A 12,969-nucleotide genomic window follows, 5' to 3' on the forward strand; every position below is an offset into this window, starting at 1 on the left:
GTTTACTGTAGACAAGTTGCAGAGATCCCACACCGCTGCCTCCCATCTCCTGAGACTGCACTCAGTGACTTGGGTCTGAGACACTACAGACATATCCCTCCACCCGGCACAGCCAGCAGACCACAGAGCAAGGAACCCTGGGAGAAATGTTCTGTCAGAGATCTTATTAGACCCAGGCATGGGGTAGAAGATCCAAAGCACATAACCCAGGTCAAGCAACTGCCAGCTGAACCCCAGAATCTCCATAAATCCAGTCTAGATACATAAATTGTAGAGGAGAGAGAAGTGCGCCAGACTAAGTGTAGTAAGGAGTTAGCAGTTTATTGCACACAAGATTTACGTGACCGTACACATGCTGGTGTGAGAGGCCAGGGACACCTATCCAGAGCCTGGTTCTTATCCTGCACTGCTACTCCCTTGACACACACCTGCCCTCCTTTCTCCTCCACTGGGACCCACAAAGGAGCACCAGCCACTACGTGAGCCTTGGCCCCTGGTACCATCTGCTCCAGATGTCCAGCCCAGATGACGTCCTTTTATCATTACTTGATGCCTGATAATCACCCCCATCTTCTGAGTTTTTAAATCTTGAGTGCAATAAACTGTTAACTCCTTGCTACACTTAGTCTGGCGCACTTCTCTCTCCTCCATTCTCTTCACACAGAGATCCGGTTTTCTCTAGAGCGTGCAGCCCCACGACGGTGTTTACATTGCAGCTATATACTGTATATATTTTTTAACCCCCCTCCTGCCCAGAACTACCTGAGTTACAAGACCCCTCCACCTTCAGAACTATTAAAGCTGCATAACGCTTACTGAACCACCATATACTCATTTACTCAAGTTTTTCTCCCCCCCTCTCCTCCCCCCTAGTCTTGCGGAGTAGTCCACATGTTCTCCTATAACTGAACTACCTCTATCTCCATAAACCTTTATGAATTGCATACCCACTACTACCTCTCCTGCGCCAATACCCCCTTCTGTCTGTCTCCAATACATAAATTGTGTCTGCAGCACAGAGAAGGAAGATTATCCGAGAGAAATCCAGGAATACAGGACGGGGAACACAGCTCAGGAAAGTGACCAGGGGATTACAGGCTGATATCACCCAGTCCCCGCCCTACTCTGGACCAATCAGTGAGCAGTATGGGTGGAGGAATGGATTTAGTGTTCATGACCCACCTGTGCTGATCTCTGTAGGAGTGTCCTCCTCTATAAATGTCCCCGTTATTCCATCCTCCTCCATAGACTGCTGATCATCCCTCACATACGCCTCTTCTTCTTCTGCTTTCACCTCAAATTCTATATCTATCAAATCTTCAACCTAAAACAAAATAATAATAGAAGAGCTCATCTGTAAAACATAAACTCCAATATTGTGACATCACATAACAAATAATCACTTCTATGAGTCCATGTTCTAGATGCTCCATCCCACCAACCTTGTAATGGTGACCTTCCTGTGTGGAATCCCGGGAATACAGAGGACGGGGACATCTCTCTGGTGGGTTCCTGGTATTAGGTGGCTCCATCATATCCTTGTGTCCTTCTGAAAACTCCTCCATCACTCCATACTCCTCATCCTCCTCTTTATACTCTTCTTTAACATCAATATTCTCATCCCCGAGGATTCCACTCTGAAAGATATAATAAAACATTCATTGTAACAAACATGCTGTGTATAAATCACAACTACCAATAATTGTCATCATCTACCTGATGATGGTGAGGGATGGTGTGACCTTCCTGTGTGGAATCCCGGGAATACAGAGGACGGGGACATCTCTCTGGTGGGTTCCCATGACTGGATCCATCTGTAGGAAACACACACACTGACTGAATCCATTGTTTCTATGTGTTTATCAGATGATGGGGGATCTAGGTGGATCCTCCGTACTGCTCTCTCCTTTACAATAAAGTCTCCTCTTACCCGGTGATGTGAGGGGCGGCTGATTGTCCATCATGACGTCCTTGTAGAGATCCTTGTGTCCTTCTAAATACTCCCACTCCTCCATGGAGAAATAGACAGTGACACCCTGACACCTTATAGGAACCTGACACACACAATGATACAGTCACCATCCAGACACATCCCTTGTCTGTTACTGGAGAATGTCCCAGAATTCCCGGCACCGCTCACCTCTCCTGTCAGCAGCTCAGTGATCTCTCTGGTGACTTCTAGAATCTTCTTCTTCTTTCTCTCTTCTATCAGGGAGGGAGGTGGAGGCAATGTGATGTCCTATGATCTCCAGACTTCACAGGAGGAAAACTCTACATCTGAACACAAATAGTCACATCAAATGATATTCCCAGAATCCTCCTCACCTCTCCATTCAGGTCTCCATTTTATTAAAGCCCCACTTCAGGCTGAGGTATAATTCCCCCCACAGGACCCCCACACTACGCAGGGTATAGGCTTGTTGCAGCATTCTGATGTCATTACATACAACGCAGGACCAACAGTCCCACTTTACATGTGAGGATACCAAGGGACCCCACATCCTAAGAGCATCAGAAAAAATCAGATGGAGGGACATTGGGAGGAGGAGCTGTGAGGTCAGTGTGATGTCATAGGATTCCCTGACTGGATGGAGGGACATTGACGGGAAGGAGCTGTGAGGTCAGTGTGATGTCATAGGATTCTCTGACTCTGGATGGAGGGACTTTGGGAGGAGGAGCTGTGAGGTCAGTGTGATGTCATAGGATTCTCTGACTTCCATCATGAAGGAGATGAGGGGGAGGGGAGGAAGTCACTGAAGGTGACCATAGATCCATGGAAATTCAGCTGGTTCAGCAGGGATCGCTCACATTTCCATCCATGTGTGGCCACTGCAGGATAAAAGCCACTCCCCCAGCGGCTGCAGCCAATAGCTTCAGTGCTGATCCGTGTATTCTGAGAGCGGAGGAGTCCCCCCATTGTCAGAATACAAGAGTGCAGCGGGGAGGATTCCCCCATCCACCTCCAATGTGTGGATGGGTGAATCGTTTCAGTTTTTATGGTCATCCTGCTGGCTGAACGATAAAACTGAACCATGTAGGCCAGCTTTGGGGGCAAATATATTATCATCAACTCCTCCCCCTGAAGGGGTTCATCTACGTATTACCTCCTCTGCTGCCAGATCCAGGAATGTCTCCTCTCTGCTTCCTCCTGATTCACCTCTCCCTAGTACGTCCTGAGTGTATCTGACATCACTTCCTGTCTGTACCTGACATCACTTCCTGTCTTCCATAGAGACCTCCTGTCTGGGTAGAAGTGAGATCCCCACCTTGTGGAGCTCAGAGGAACTGCAGCCCCGAGAAGCGTCTGGTAGTGTGACCCCGGCCTTGTGCTGGGTGTGTATGGACTGTAGATCCTTATAGAGGGGTCACCTCCACTCCCACCAAGGGGGACAGAAATATATGACTCCTCGGGGGAGGGGTTTTGGCCCCTTTGATTTTGCAGTAACATTGATTGCAGATTTAGTCCTGTAGAACATCTGGTATATGGATACAAAGCCCCCCAGCTGGGAGTAAAGGGTGGAAATGGCTGGTGACCCCCAGATTTGGGCAATGATGTCATCACTATAAATGGATAAAACCCGCGCTATGTGTAACAACTCCAAACCTACAAAAACCTTCTAGCGGACTGCTGCTGTAACAAAGGGAAGGATTCCCTGTCATCTAGAAGAGCATTATGTGTCACAGCGCTGTCCTATTGTGTGTGCACAGAAATCATCACAAATACACTACAAATATGTGGAGACATTCAGAGATAAAGAGCTCGGGGCTCCAAATCCTATTCTCTGCACATCCACTGCTTCCACTTTACACCCACTTCATTGGTCTTATGGGGTTTATCAATAAATGAAGGAAACTGAACCGTGTGCAAATCCATCCACAACATAAAGTGCTTTGTGCTCAAGATGCTGCTCCCTGCAGATCCACTGCTTCCACTTTACACCACTTCATTCATCTCATCAGATTTGCTGCTATAGGAAATCATTTATAATGATGTCCCATCTCGCTGCTCGTAAAAACAATTCTGCAGCTAATTGGCCACTAGGATTACTCTTACATGAAAGCCGACCTCCAGCTAATAAACCAGCACTAGAATGATGCCTGTAGCTGCAAGCATCCTCCCGGTATAACCAGTCCAAGTCCAGCGACGTTCCAGTACATTGCTGGTCCATGTTGGACATATATGTACCAGCAGAGAACACGGACATACGATGAATTGGGTCTGCGGACCAATATGACTGCAATTCATTCTTTTCTGTAATGTCCATGTTGGGGGTTCGGCCCAATAAGTTTTAATTTCATAAACGGTGATAGAGTTCCATGTGAATTGTGTGACAAGAGCTGAATTTGGGTGTCGCCATGTATTGTGGTGTATAAATTGCCTTGGCCCACAATTGGTACAAATCTTCTGTGAAGAACAGTGGAGGGGCTGAACACTAGTGCTGGCAGTGACCGGGCCGATCCGGCTAACACTGAGTATTGGGGACACTATACAAGGCCGGCACTAGTATAGTTCTGTTCATGATCAATATATTGATCCGTACAAACACTATACTAGTAATGGCGGTGATCAGCGACCTATAGCGTGAGTGCGACAGTGTGCGGCCAATCTAACGCCAGCTGACCCTGGCTGGGAGGGGCTTACTGACCCTGACACTATGTGATGTCACTAGTGGCAGGAATACAGAGATCAGTGAAACATTCTATATACTGACACTGTACTAATGGCACTGGCTGGGTGACGGGGCCATCAAAGGGTTAAATGTGCTAATCTAACGTGTGTGTACAATGTAGTGGTGCTTTTACTCGGTGCCGTGTTCTCTCTTCTCTCCCTGGACCGACCGGGGGGGTATTGGGGGGCGCAGGCATGTTGACACCCCAAAACAGGAAGTGATGCAGATTACGCCACTTTGCCAAGAGCTGCTGCTCGCCCACAAAATGCGGGTAAGTGGTTGGCAAGTAGTTAAAAAAAACCTTTAAAAAAATTTTAAAACAAAATTCTCAATATATTTAACTTTTTTTTTTAATACTTGTATCAGAATAGTAGGATGTTACCATAGTAACCATTGTACTACTGTGGGGGGAGGGGGGAGATCAGGGATTTTTTTTTTACACTTTTCTTTGCTGTAGAAATAATGGTCATTTCTCCTGCAATGCAAAGCTTGCTGTCAGAACCGAACTCATTCATCAACTGTCATCAGTGAGTTAGATTTTTGACAGCTCAAGATAGTGATCTGTGATTGGCTGGAGCTGGTCACATGGTACAGGGTGCTGTGATTGGCCCCATGTATCATGTGACAGCGGTGGTCCAATCACAGCTCTCTAGGAGGAGAAGCAGAGCTGTTATGAATGAGATTGATTCATAATAACTGCTTACATTGGGATCACCTAGAGATCACATGATCACCGGGTCACAATCACTGGGATCTTCATTCCGCTGTATCCACCAGACACAGCAGTCGGGGGAGGGGAGCGCTGTGTGGCGGCTCGGGTGTGTGGTGTGCCTCCTGTGTTAGTACAGCCAGAGTGACGTACAAGTACATTGCTTTGCCTGTAGCTGCCGCCTGGCCACAGTACATTGCGGGTGGGAAGCGGGTAATCTAGGACTAAGGATTCCAAGCTCACTCCTTGGGCCATGATATCATCCAGGCAAGAAATGTAAGTTCTGTGTTCCAATTATGAGGTGACAACAGCATAGAGTGCTTTCAGGATAATGGACAAAGGTAGACAAGCATTGCATGCTGTTGTTGTGTGAAGCAAGTCTGTCTCCTTTTTTATTACAGATAATACATTTTGTTTGGCTTTTTCTACATTGTTCCCCGATCCTGACATTCGTGGCCTCCTGGGCTGGATGTGCCGCTGGATCCAGGCCCTGGAGCAAGCCCTGGAGGTGGAACCAGACGAGGACCAGCCCAGCCTTGGAGCCTATTTCAGGCAGCAATTTTATTTTAGTTACAATGTTTTATGATGTTTTATAGTTTTCTATTGATTGTTGGTAATAAATGTTCTATTTCTCTTGGACAGTGCCCTGTGTTGTGTCTTCTTCAGCCTTTGCAGGTCGGCAATCTTCTTCATTGCAGTTGGAGCTGATCTGCATGTCCCTAAAGCATTGCAGGACTCTGCTAGCTCCAGCTGCACTGGACAATCTTGCTTACCTGGAATTTCTGGTGATGTCCAAACGAAGTGTTTTCTGGCAAGTCCAGCTTTAGGACTGTAGCAGATAGGATTGCATGTTTCCGAGAGGTAAACCAGCTCCTTCAATCCTAAGCTGGGATACATAAAGATTGAAGTTGTCTGCTTGCTGTCTGCAGCTACTCCCAATCTTGGTTTGCTTCCTCTTGTGAAATGCTGCAACAGTTTACACAGAACACTCCATTCACGTTACATTGTTCACGTTTGGAGTAGCTCTTCATTCCATCCAGGGACTTCTACATAGCTTGGTGGAGTGTAGTTGTGAAGACTACCAAAAGGGGGTGCAGCCAAGTAGACAATGTGGGGGGATCCTGTGGCCCAACTCTGTCAAGATGTCTCCCATCACCTCATCTCTAGTTTGGATTGGCATTACACAGAAGTCACATGACTTGAAAGCTGCTCTTGGATGGACTATCAGTTATGGATGAGACCAGTTACATGCAATGTCCCCCAGAAAAGAAGGGGCCCTAATGGGCAAATTGTCTATCTGCTCCACACATACCACTTGGATCCAACTTGTTCCTCATTCACATGTCAGTGTTTTGACAACAAGAGGTGGGGAGGGAATGAAGTGAGGAACAAGTGTCCACTGGGCACATAAATTCCATAGGCACACACGTCTAGAATCAGGCAGCTAAAGATCCTATGCTCCCCAACCAATCTCGGGGCAAGATGTTACACGGGGTGTAAAGCAAACTTAGTCTGGGTCCAGTTAGTCCAGCATAATGATAGTCCAAAAAACAGAAGGCCTTCTTCTTATTCTCCCAACTTTTCTGTGTCTCTAGCATTCCTTGGCAGGCTTACTGTGTGTAAGTTGTGTCCTGGTGTCACGCCTGGTGTCCTGGATATTACACACTTCTTGTATAGTGTGTGTCAATGAAGTAGCACAGGGAACATATTTGGACAGCAGTGTCAGTCTCTGGGGAGGTGAGTGTTCCATGCAGGAGTCTTGGCCAAAATCAGCACCCCAAAAAGACAAAAGCTAGCCGACACTTAGAGAACAAGCTGCAATATTGTGTGTTCCCATATTGGGGAACGTTAGCCTTGCCCACAGAGTCCACTGAGAATTCTAAGCTCCCTTGGGGCAGCCAAATGGTTAGCAGATAATGGCCAACCGCTACATGTGCCAGAGAACTTGTGTGATGGGGAACAGCCAAAACTATTTGCAGGACAGACCACCAGGTGAAAGCAGCAGAAAGGCCAAAGAGTCTAACCACCAATGCCTCTGGAAGGGTCACCTTTTAGTTTTCTTTCTGAAGTGCTGCTTTTTTAGTGTTCGCTATTTGGAATTATTGGTAGCCATACTCAGAAAAGCACCTGTGTTGGATTCCCGACATGACCAAGCCTCCATTATTACCCCAAATGCATTTCTGACAATTTGAAAGACACGTTCTGCTACTTTCCAAATAATGTTTATTACAAAAACATACAAAATGAATGGGGAGGAGGAGGCTGATGCTGCAGAGGGGGAGGGTGTGAGGGTTGGGGGGGTACAGTGTGTGGGGGGGCTGGGAAAGAGTGGTAGGGAGGGAGTGTTGGGGGAGAGGTTGAATGGGGGGAATGGAAGACAGGGAGAATGTGGGGAGGGGCATTTAAGGGCTGAGGAGAGTGGGCAGGACGTGGAAGGTAAGGGTGGAAATGGGATTGATAGGAGGGGTGTGTAGAAACAAGGGGAGGGGGTGTGAAAGTGGGGGTGTGGTCAAGGGGCAAAGTGGAGTGTGAGGAAGGTGCAGAAGAGGGACCCATGGGGAAGGAGTCATACTGGTCTTCGGGTGGGGTTTCTTGAGGGGGCTGCTCCAGAGTGGGTAGTTCCAGAATCAGCACCTCCAAAGCTTGTTCCTCTGCTGCTTCCCCGGCACTTTCTACAGGGGAACTCTGTGGCAACCTTGGCATTGGCCCCAAACTACTACTGCACAGGGGTTGGGATCCTCTGGCCGAAGGTGCATTTTGTTCAGGACCTGCTTGACATAAGGCCCAGATATCATGACTAATGTCCTGCAGCGCTGCAGTCTGATCCCTGACCGAGGTGACAAGTCCAAGCAGGGTTGTCTGTTGGAGCCCCAGTAACCTTTCTATATTACTGGATGCATTAGAAAGCCTCCTTTGCTCCCATAATCTCTCCATGTTGAACACCAGCCTTTCCCCAAGCTTGAGAAGGCGGCTGGGTCCAGGTGGACGGGGTGCCGATCCAGCCGCATCCAATGTTGGCTGCAAGGAGAAACAAACAAAAAATGAAAGAGTGTTTAACACACAGCACAAGGGTACAGTAGGACAGGGGGCTCGTCTGACACCAAACACTAGGTCATGTTCTTGTCCCACCCCTAGGACCAGGTATTGGTGAATGCCTTTCCCTGACACATTACACTGGATGAACATTTGACTGAAATGAATGGTTTGGCATCTTTACCCAGACTGATACCTTCCTGCTGATTTGTCACATGCACATCACTCCCTCCAGCTCCTGACTAAGCAATGATCCAAAAAAAGTTACACATCACATTGCCAAATCCTGCCCAGCCAGGAACGGAGTTATACTCTAAATGGGTGACTCATTAGGGAGAACATCTTTAGCATCTCTTACCGGATGTTCAGGCAACTCAGGTGGAGGTGACGGCATTTCACACAAGTTTGGAGTGCCTGAACTTCCCTGCACCACAAAACCAAAAAAAAAATGCATGACATTTCCCAAATACACATGCAACATGCATTTGTACATCCCCCACCCCATTACAGCAGTTCCCGTACCCCAGCATCAGATGCAGATTCTTCTCCCACTCCAACAGCTGGGGCCTCCAGGGCAAAAGATGATCTGAAAATAGAGTTCAAGATGATGATTAGTAACAGATACTACTTAGGCTGTATGTATGATGTGACATTTGTGACCAAGGTTTGAGGGATTGCTCATTGGTATGTTCTTCACCCAAGTTTATCCAGAGAAATAGGACACTGGCAGCCACAGCCCAGGAGACTGTTTGGGAGTAGAGAGAGCCATGGTAAGGCTCAGGAGCAGGGGCCACAAGAATGAGGGGCCACCTTTCCTGCCAAACAAGGAGGCAGATGTGTTAGGATGGCTCCATTATGCCCATAGGCTACTGCAGCCATTTTGAACATTGAATTCAAACATTAAAGCAAAATATATAACATTTGTTGTTAAGGCAACATTCCAAAAAGGATTCAAAAGGTTACAGAAGGGTCACCCAGGGGGAAAATTGGGTCAAATCAAATATAAACATTCCCCAAAATATTTCCAAAGCCAGAGAAACGCATGTAAATGCACCCAAAAGAATTGTTGATATAACTGTTGATCTGAAGAGACCAAGAGCAATGCATCCAAAACTCCTTTAATCACTTTTAAACCGCAGGTCTCCTGCAAACTCAATGTGAAAAAGAAAATAAGTAATTCTTGTGGCAGTCTCAGAGTATCCAAAAACATTAAACAGCCTTTCCAGATGATTGGAAGCTGAGCTACAAAGGGCGGGACTACTCAATATTGAACCCTACGGACTAAGACTGGGATGCCATTGAAGTTCATGTGTGCGGAAAGGAAGTCATCCCAGCAGTGTTGGCAATATAGTGTATTTGTCAATGAACTATAGATTAGTCTTTATGATGCCTTTTGGGCTTTAGATTACTTAAATTCCAAGATTCTCGGTGGATAGGTCTGGCAAAGGAACACTGTAGATCTTCCTGCTAGTCATGTGATGTGCCAAAATGAAGCAGTCTAATTATTGGCCCCAAGTTTACATGAGAGGCCCAAAGCATTAGTTAGATTCCATTTTTTTGGGGGGGAGGAGCACTTTAAAATGATTTGCCCCTGGAGATTCCTTTTTCAAGAATTAGAAAATTGACATTTTTGTGTGATTTTATTTGGGATCTGGCTGGGTTTTTGGACTCCGGGAAAATGGCCCCAAGAATACTCAGTCTTGGTATGTATTTGATTTGGCCTTTACATTTTGAGCAATGGGAAAATGGTTGCCGTCACTTGGAACTTGACAATTGGGTGAGTAGCTACATTTCTTGATGTTGACCTCAAGTTTTACTATGCTGAAGTCCCAGATCACATGCTTCTGGTAGATCCCTACCTGCCATATCTGCTACTGGTTCCTGGCTTGCTCACTTCCTGGTGAGATGATCCTGAGAACTGCGACCTGGTACTAACACCAGCAAAATCCATCTCCACCATTAGGAGCTCTGGTGATACCAGTTAGTACTTAGACCCCGCACCTCAGGTGAGCCTGCGTCATTCCCAGGGGGACCTGCCTGTGTACCTATCCTGCTGGTTTCAGGTAAGCCTTACACTGCTGGTCTTTGATCCTGACCCCTGATCGTGACAACGGAAATAGATCGTATCCATAGAATTCTGGTCTTTGATCCTGACCCCTGATCATGACAACGGAAATAGATCGTATCCATAGAGCTCTGGTCTTTGATCCTGACCCCGGATCGTGACAACGGAAATAGATCGTATCCATAGAGCTCTGGTTCCTGTAAAACTGGATGGACCTCCTCAAGACATAATCATTAAACCCCATTTTTTTAAATTAAGGAGGCGGTGATGCGATACGCCAGGGAACATCCAGATTTGGAAATCCATGGGCACAAGATTCAAGTCTTTGCAGATATTTCTCAAGGTACTATCCTGAAACGGAGGAAGTTCAAGCCGTTGCTTTCATCTTTAATTCAAAGGGACATTCGTTATCAATGGAAATATCCATTTTGCTTACAATTTACTTACAATGGCAAATCCTACGCCTTTTCTACATTTTCTGAAGGAGAGAAACTTGTTGAATCTGGGCTTTATTTACCTTAGCCCCTCCCCACAGAACCAGCCCAGGGTTGACGGCCCTCCTCCCCCGCTTTCACCTCTGTGGTCCCCCTTTTCAAGGAAGAAGAAACCTGCTACTCCACGTTAGGTCCCTTGAGGAACCTGCTGGCTACTAGTTGATTTCTATCGGGCGGGGACCTCTACATGGTCTTGTTATGGGACATTGGCCTCCGCCCTTGTTCCTCTTTGAATTGTTATTGCAAATATTATGTTTTTAAATTGTATTGCTTTTTACCTGTTTATTGGCTAATTTGCATATACAGTTGCAAGAAAAAGTATGTGAACCCCTTGGGATTATGTGGAGTTTTGCATGAATTGGGCATAAAATGTGCTCTGAACGTCATCTAAGTCACAACAATAGAAGAACACAGTCTGCTGAACATAATACTACACAAACATTAGATGTTGCCATGGTTTAATTGCACATAACATGTAAACATTCACAGTGCAGGGAGGAAAAAGTATGTGAGGCCCTAGCTTAATGACTTCTCCCAGAGCTAATTGGAGCCAGGAGTGAGCCAACCTTGACTCCAATCAGTGTGATGATATTGGATGTGTTGCTGACAGCTGTCCTGCCCTTAAAAAACACACACCTGTTTTGGGTTTACTGGTTTCAAGAAGCACTGTCTGATGTGAACCATGCCTCACAGAAAAGAGCTCTCAGAAGACCTACCATCAAGAATTGTTGACTTGCATGAAGCTGGAAAAGGTTACAAAAGTATCTCCAAAAGTCTTGATGTTCATGTGTCCACGGTAAGACAGACTGTCTACAAATGGAGAAAGTTTCGCACTGTTGCTACTCTCCCTAGGTGTGGTCCTCCTGTAAAAATGACTGCAACAGCAGAGCGCACAATGCTGCATGAGGTAAAGAAGAATCCCAGAGTGTCAGCTAAAGACCTACAGAAATCTCTGGCACATGCTAACATTTTTGTTGACACATCTACAATAAGGAAAACATTAAACAAGAATGGAGTACATGGGAGGACACCACGGAGGAAGCCATTGCTGGCCAAAAAGAAGATTGCAGCACGTTTGAAGTTTGTAAAAGAGCACCTGGATGTTCCACAGCACTACTGGCAGAATATACTGTGGACAGATGAAACCAAGATTGAGTTGTTTGGGAAGAACACACAACACTATGTGTGGAGAAAAAAAGGCACAGCACACCAACATCAAAACCTCATCCCCACTGTGAAACATGGCGGAGGGAGCATCATGGTTTGGGGCTGCTTTGCTGCCTCAGGGCCTGGACGGATTGTTGTCATTGATGGGAAAATGAATTCCAGAGTTTATCAAGACATTTTGCAGGAAAATGTACGACCATCTGTCTGCCAACTGAAGCTCCGCAGAGGATGGGTGATGCAACAGGACAATGACCCAAAGCATACAAGTAATTCAACAAAACAATGGCTGCAACAGCACAGAATACGCCTTCTGGAGTGGCCCAGTCAGAGTCCTGACCTCAACCCGATTGAAATGCTGTGGCATGACCTTAAGAGAGCGATTCACACCAGACATCCCAAGAATATTGCTACACTGAAACAGTTTTGTGAAGAGGAGTGGTCCAAAATTACTCCAGATCATTGTGCAGGTCTGATCTGCAACTACAGGAAACGTTTGGTTGAGGTTATTGCTGCCAAAGGAGGGTCAACCAGTTATTAAGTCCAAAGGTTCACATACTTTTTCCTCCCTGCACTGTGAATGTTTACATGTTATGTGCAATTAAACCATGGCAACATCTAATGTTTGTGTAGTATTATGTTCAGCAGACTGTGTTCTTCTATTGTTGTGACTTAGATGACGTTCAGAGCACATTTTATGCCCAATTCATGCAAAACTCCACATAATCCCAAGGGGTTCACATACTTTTTCTTGCAACTGTATGTCAGGTATTCTATTTCTCTGGGGTTAGGAACCTTTCTTATACATGTCTTTTACAGACCCCATGGTGCCGG

Source organism: Staurois parvus, unplaced genomic scaffold, assembly GCF_062004578.1.
Source record: "Staurois parvus isolate SC_StPar_1 unplaced genomic scaffold, SC_StPar_1.0 ptg000879l, whole genome shotgun sequence".
In the NCBI taxonomy this organism is placed as follows: domain Eukaryota; kingdom Metazoa; phylum Chordata; class Amphibia; order Anura; family Ranidae; genus Staurois; species Staurois parvus.